Here is a 7,270-nt window from a genome sequence, read left to right as displayed (position 1 = left end):
ATAGACATTTTAAAAATTCATAAAAAAATGAAATCAAATTGTTTTCTGAAAACTCCAACAGATTATTGTTCTTCATCTCCTCAAGTACCACTGTGGTGATTTTCAAGTTGTTTTACTGTATCATTTTTTTATAATTTCATACCAAAGTCAAGACAAATGCTGTTTACATTGCTTTATAGGTATAAACAAAATATAAAAATATGAAATCAAATTGTTTTCTGAAAACTCAACCAGATGTTTGTTCTGCATCTTCTCAAGTATCACTGTGATGATTTTCAAGTTGTTTTACTGTATCATTTTATAATAATTCCATACCAAAGTCAACATATGCAATTGACATTGCTATATAGGCATTTTAAAAATTCATAAAAAAATGAAATCAAATTGTTTTCTGAAAACTCCAACAGATTATTGTTCTACATCTCCTCAAGCACCACTGTGGTGATTTTCAAGTTGTTTTACTGTATACTTTTTTAATAAAAAGTCGACATATGCTATTTACATTGCTTTATAGATATAAATTTTTTTATAAAAATATGAAATCAAATTGTTTTCTGAAATCTCCAAACGATTATTGTTCTTCATCCCCTCAAGTACCACTGTGGTGATTTTCATGCAGCTTAACATGCAGTTTAATTGTTTTTATAATTGCATACCAAATCTGGACCAATAATATTTCTCTATAAATACATGATTAATAAAAACATAAAAATATGAAATCAAATTATTTTCTGAAAACTCTAAAAACTTTTTATTATTAGTTCCCCTTCAGTCGAATCACTACGACGTTACATTGGGACAGAAGAAAAAGAAGTGTTCCTGCAGGCGCCCGTTTTCACGGCCTCAACAAAGCCTCCAGCGAGCAAGCCCCATTGAGTGCACAGTGGTGCCGCGGTTTCCTGCCTGGGCAGACCGGGACTAAAAGAGCAATTTCTCACGGCTGTGTTAGACGTTCTTTTAAGAAAGGCTTTCCGGCCGTGCGTTTGTGGGTGCGGCAGTTACCTCACCTCTCTGGACGGACATGAACGCTGTCTCACATGTCTAGGTCGTGAACATGCTGGGGCAGCGTTCCCGGATGGTTTGTGGGTTCATTGCGAACACATGACCATGGCTATGCTGAAGTCTCACCGCTCGTTCGTGAGACGGCTCCACTCATCGTCCCGCGGTAGGCGGTTAAACCATCAATGTTTTTCAGCCACCGTGGGAGACACGAGGGAGACTTGCAGATCACTGTGCCAAACGTTCCGCCGGCCCCAAACGCCCTGCGGACTTCCGCACCTCAGCGTGGTCCCGCCGAGATGCCAGAGCAGTACACTTCCCCGCATGCCGGGCTGAGCGTCTCCTTTGGCACTCCACAGGAGGGGGAGATGTCTGTTGCAGCATCAGAGGGAGAGTCTGAGAGTGAGGATGCCATCCCGGCGGCGCAGCACCCCTCGGAGGTTTCTTCCCAGAGGTGCACGAGGAGCTGGTCAAAATGTGGCGGGCACCTTCTTCATCTTGCCCGCTCCCCAGCTCCTCTCCCCTCGCCACCCTCCGCCCCCAGTTCGACGGTACCCACATTTTCTCAAAAAGAGAAACCAGGGAAGAAGGTAAGCACTGCTTAGTGCAGGTTGACTCTTCTCCAGGACGTACATCCTTCTGGGTTCAGTCTCTTTTCCCTGTCTCCCCCCAGGCTGCCCCACCACGGTCACGACGGTCAATTCCCTTGCTACTGCCACGGTGGTTGATACGGACGGTACGGCATGGCTTGGCTTTGCGATTCAGCTCTCCAGGCGTCCGCCCAGGTTCAGAGGTACCCTTTACATTTTTGTTCCCATTTTGTTACCAGAGGTACCCTTTTCAAGCTTGCCTCTGTCCTGCTTGCGGAGGATACGATCCAGCCTGCCCCTCTAGCCGAGCTGAAGTTAGGGTCTTACTGTCTCTACTTCAACGTGCCCAGAAAGAATGGTGGATAAACACCCATCCTGGATGGAGTTCTGTTTCAGCCCCTTTTCAGGCTATCGGATCAGATGCTCACGATGAAGTGCATACGAGTATGCTTCCGTCTCCAGGGGTGGGTTGAAGAACACTCGCTGTTACGTCTCGATTCCTCCCCGGCTCAGACCCCTTCTGCGGTCTGCCCCCGGGGGTCGAGTGTTTCAGTGAAAGGTGCTTCCATTTGGCCAGTCCCCTTCTCCCCGCATCCTTCTTAAGGCCACGGGAGCTTTCCTGTCCCCTCTTCGGCAGACAGGGATTCGCGTTTACAACCGTCTCGATGACTGGTGCCTTTCAGCTCACTCGCGAGTGCTTGGTGCTTCGGCACCTCTGCCATCTGGTCCTTCAGGCCAACCGAGAGAAGAGCAGACTCCCTCTAGAATAGAGGGGGATGTCTTTTCCCGGGCTGGAGCCAGACTCGGTCAACAGGACAGCCCGCCTTGCCACCAAGAGTGCGCAGTCAGTGCTGTAGTGCCTACGATTATGCAGGCACAACTCATCGGTCCTTTTCAAAATTTTGAGGCTCCTGGGGCACATGACAGCTTCAGCCGTTTTTCCGTTGAGCTCGTTTCATGTGAGACCGCTTCAGCACGATCGAGTCCTGAGATGGACATAGCATCTCGGCTCAATCTGGACTGGAGTTTTCCTGCAGTGTTGCTGACTAGTCAGCCCGTGGCTTTCCACAGGTTGAGATGCTGTGTGCAACGGGCACTTAGAGCTCATCCACCATCTGCTCCTACGGAGTCAAACGTGGCAGACATTGCTACATGCCATTCTCATGATGCCAGGGAAACTTAACCGTACGTCCTGTTGGCTTCCACGGCAGTCCAACCACCCTGCGGAATGGCGACTCCACCCCGTGACGCTATTTCGCCAATGCCCAGCCACATTCGCTCGCCCTTCCCGATTCCTCCCTTTGCCAGTCGCCTCTTCTCAAAGTGGCACTGGCACACAGCTGACCTCCGGGGCTCAAGTACGTCTGTGCAAGTCCAGGGAGGACGAGGTGTAAGTCTTGCTGGTTGCGCCACGGTAGTGGCCCACCCGGACTTAGGTCTCCCTCACGGCAGCCCCTCCCTGTTAGGGCAAGGATTGACACCCGCAGACCTCTCCTTCCTCAGGCCGTGATAGAATAGGAATCGCTCAGTCCCGAGCCCCGTCTACCAGGCAGGCTTTTGCACTGAGATGGGGTCTGTTTGCTGACTGGTGTTCCTCTTGCGGAGAGGACCCACAGAGATGCACGATTGCAGTAATGCTTTCCTTCCTGCAAGAGAAGTTGGAGGGCAGGCTGTCCCCTTCGACTCTCAAAGTGTACGTTGCTGCTATCGCAGCGTATCATGATGCAGTAGGTGTAACATCGCTTGGTAAGCACCAACTCATCGTGAGGTTCCTGAGAGGTGCGAGGAGGATCAATCCTCCCAGACCGCACCTCGTACCCTCTTGGGATCTCTCCCTCGCCCTCCAAGGCCTGCGGGACGCCCCATTCGAGCCACTGGCGTCAGTTGAGCTAAAATTTCTGTCACTTAAGACAGCACTCCTGACTGCCCTGGCTTCCATCAAGAGGGTAGGGGACCTACAAGCCTTCTCTGTTAGCGAAGCGTGCCTAGAATTCGGGCCAGGCGATTCTCACGTTATCCTGAGACCCGGCTACATGCCCAAGGTTCCCACCACGCCTTTCTGCGATCAGGTGGTGAATCTGCAAGCTCTGACCCTGGAGGAGGCAGACCCAGCTTTGGCTATGTAGTGTCCAGTCTGTGCTTCACGCATATATGAAAGCCGCACTCGGCCCTTCAGACGCACCGAGCAGCTCTTTGTCTGCTTTGGAGGTCAGCAGAAAGGGAATGCGGTCTCCAAACAGAGGTTGGCTCATTGGGTGGTAGATGCCATCTCCCTGTCATACTTGTATCAGGGACTGCCATGCCCCTTAGGTGTTCGTGCCCACTCCACACGGAGTGTTGCCTCATCCTATGCGTTGGCTCATGGCGCCTCGCTAGCAAATATCTGTAGAGCTGCGGGCTGGGCGACACTGAATACCTTCGCTAGGTTTTATAACCTTTGCGTAGAGGCTGTTTCCTCCCGTGTCCTAACATAAGGACTTCAGGTGAGGGGAGGTCGGCTGGTGTCGGCTTGCTGCGCCATTCCCATGAGGATCCGTGTGCTATTTTCCCATTAACCCTGGGTCCTCCATGCCCCGCAGTCAGGGCTAGTTGCGGAGTAGTTCCTGACTGTGCTCCTGCCGGGTCTCCTTCGCCCCGCTAGTTGTGGCAATATATGTTTCAGTATTTTCCGGTGGTCAACCAGAAGGCCTCTGTTTCCCTCGTATGTCCCTAAGAACTTATGGATATATTGAATTATTTTTATTTCCACATGGAAAGATCTCATGTGCTCCGCCCCCCAACCATGCTTCCGTACAACTGGCATTCCTGTAGGGTCCCCCACAATTGGCCCCCAGGACGTTGGGAAGGTTACATTAACACTCCCACCTGCTAGCACGTATACCTGCCGGCACGTGGGATTGTGCCAACTGCTATATCACAGCTATGCAGATGATACCCAGATTTAACTAGCCTTATCGCCAAATGACTACAGCCCCATTGACTCCCTCTGCAAATGCATTGATGAAATTAGTTGGATGTACCAAAGCTTTCTTCAATTAAACAAGGAGAAAACAGAAGTCTTTGCATTTGGAAACAAGGATGAAGTTCATAAGGTAAATGCGTACCTTGATGCAAGGGGTCAAAAAAAAAAATCAAGTCAAGAATCTTGGTGTGATTCTGGAGTCAGACCTGTTTCAGTAGCCATGTCAAAGCAGTAACTAAATCAGCATTCTATCATCTCAAAACCATTGCAAGAATTAGATGTTTTGTTTCCTGTCAAGACTTGGAGAAACTTGTTCATGCCTTTATCACCAGCAGGGTGGACTATTGTAATGGTCTCCTCACTTGCCTTCACAATAAGACCATTGGACAGTTGCAGCTCATACAGAACGCTGCTGCCAGGATTCTGACTAGAACCAGAAAATCAGAGCATATTACACCAGTTCTCAGGTCCTTACACTGGCTACCAGTTATGTTTAAGATAGATTTTAAAGTACTTTTACTTGTTTATAAAGCACTACAGGACCTACATACATTGCAGATATGCTCACTGAATATAAACCTAACAGACAACTCAGATCACTAGGATCGAGTCAGTTAGTAATATCAAGGGTTCACAAAAAACAAGGGGAATCCGCTTTTAGCTATTATGCCGCCCGCAGTTGGAACCAGCTTCCAGAAGAGATCAGATGTGCTAATACATTAGCCACATTTAAATCCAGACTCAAAACTCATCTGTTCAGTTGTGCATTTATTGAATGAGCACTGTGCTACGTCCGAACAGACTGCATTATTTTATGTATACTGTGCTAATTAATTTTAAAATACATTTCATCTTAAATGATCTTAAATGTTCTTAAATTCTCTGTTTTTATTGTTGTGATTATTATTTTAAATTTTTATGATTTTTATGCTATTATGATTTTAATTCCTTTTATGTTCAGCACTTTGCATTGCAATTGTGTATGAAATGTGATATATAAATAAACTTGCCTTGCCTTGCCTCGCCTTGCCTTGCCTTGTTCCCAATGTAACGTGGAAGTGATTCGACTGAAGGGGAACGTTTAGGTTATGTAGGTAACCCTCGTTCCGTGAAGGAGGGAACAGAGACGTTAGATTCCCCTGCCACGACCTTGCCGTCGCGATGACCGCGATGATTTTTTATATCTATAAAGCAATGTAAATAGCATATGTCTTGAATTTGGTATGAAATTATTAAAAGTTTTACAGTAAAACAACTTGAAAATCACCACAGTCGTACTTGAGGAGATGAAGAACAATAACATGTTGGAGTTTTCAGAAAACAATTTGATATCATATATATATATATTTTTTTTTATACCTATAAAGCAATGTAAACAGCGTTTGTCTTGACTTTGGTATGAAATTATTAAAAGTTTTACAGTAAAACAACTTGAAAATCACCACAGTGGTACTTGAGGAGATGTAGAACAATAATCTGTTGGAGTTTTCAGAAAACAATTTGATTTCATATTTTTATGAATTTTTAAATTGTCTTTATAGCAATGTCAATTGCATACGTCGACTTTGGTATGCAATTATTAAAAAATTATACAGTAAAACAACTTGAAAATCACCACAGTGGTACTTGAGGAGATGAAGAACAATAATCTGTTGGAGTTTTCAGAAAACAATTTGATTTCATATTTTTATGAATTTTTTAAATTGTCTTTATAGCAATGTCAATTGCATACGTCGACTTTGGTATGAAATTATTAAAAAATGATACAGTAAAACAACTTGAAAATCACCACAGTGGTACTTGAGGAGATGAAGAACAATAATCTGTTGGAGTTTTCAGAAAACAATTTGATTTCATTTTTTTATGAATTTTTTTAAATGCCTATATAGCAATGTCAATAGCATAGGTCGACTTTGGTATGAAATTATTAAAAAATGATACAGTAAAACAACTTGAAAATCACCACAGTGGTACTTGAGGAGATGAAGAACAATAATCTGTTGGAGTTTTCAGAAAACAATTTGATTTCATTTTTTTATGAATTTTTAAAATGCCTATATAGCAATGTCAATTGCATATGTCGAATTTGGTATGCAATTATTAAAAAATGATACAGTAAAACAACTTGAAAATCACCACAGTGGTACTTGAGGAGATGAAGAACAATAATCTGTTGGAGTTTTCAGAAAACAATTTGATTTCATTGTTTTATGAATTTTTTTAAATGCCTATATAGCAATGTCAATGGCATATGTCGACTTTGGTATGAAATTATTAAAAAATGATACAGTAAAACAACTTGAAAATCACCACAGTGGTACTTGAGGAGATGAGGAACAATAATCTGTTGGAGTTTTCAGAAAACAATTTGATTTCATTTTTTTATGAATTTTTAAAATGCCTATATAGCAATGTCAATAGCATAGGTCGACTTTGGTATGAAATTATTAAAAAATGATACAGTAAAACAACTTGAAAATCACCACAGTGGTACTTGAGGAGATGAGGAACAATAATCTGTTGGAGTTTTCAGAAAACAATTTGATTTCATTTTTTTATGAATTTTTAAAATGCCTATATAGCAATGTCAATAGCATATGTCGACTTTGGTATGTAATTAAAATAAATGATACAGCATATAACATACAGGACATGCAGAACAATAATCTGCTGGAGTATTAGTTTGATTTCATATTTTTATGATTTAAAAAAATGTCTA

Source organism: Garra rufa, chromosome 2, assembly GCF_049309525.1.
Source record: "Garra rufa chromosome 2, GarRuf1.0, whole genome shotgun sequence".
Lineage (NCBI taxonomy): Eukaryota > Metazoa > Chordata > Actinopteri > Cypriniformes > Cyprinidae > Garra > Garra rufa.
The sequence above is the reverse complement of the archived record's forward strand: the minus strand, read 5'-3'. Positions refer to the sequence as shown.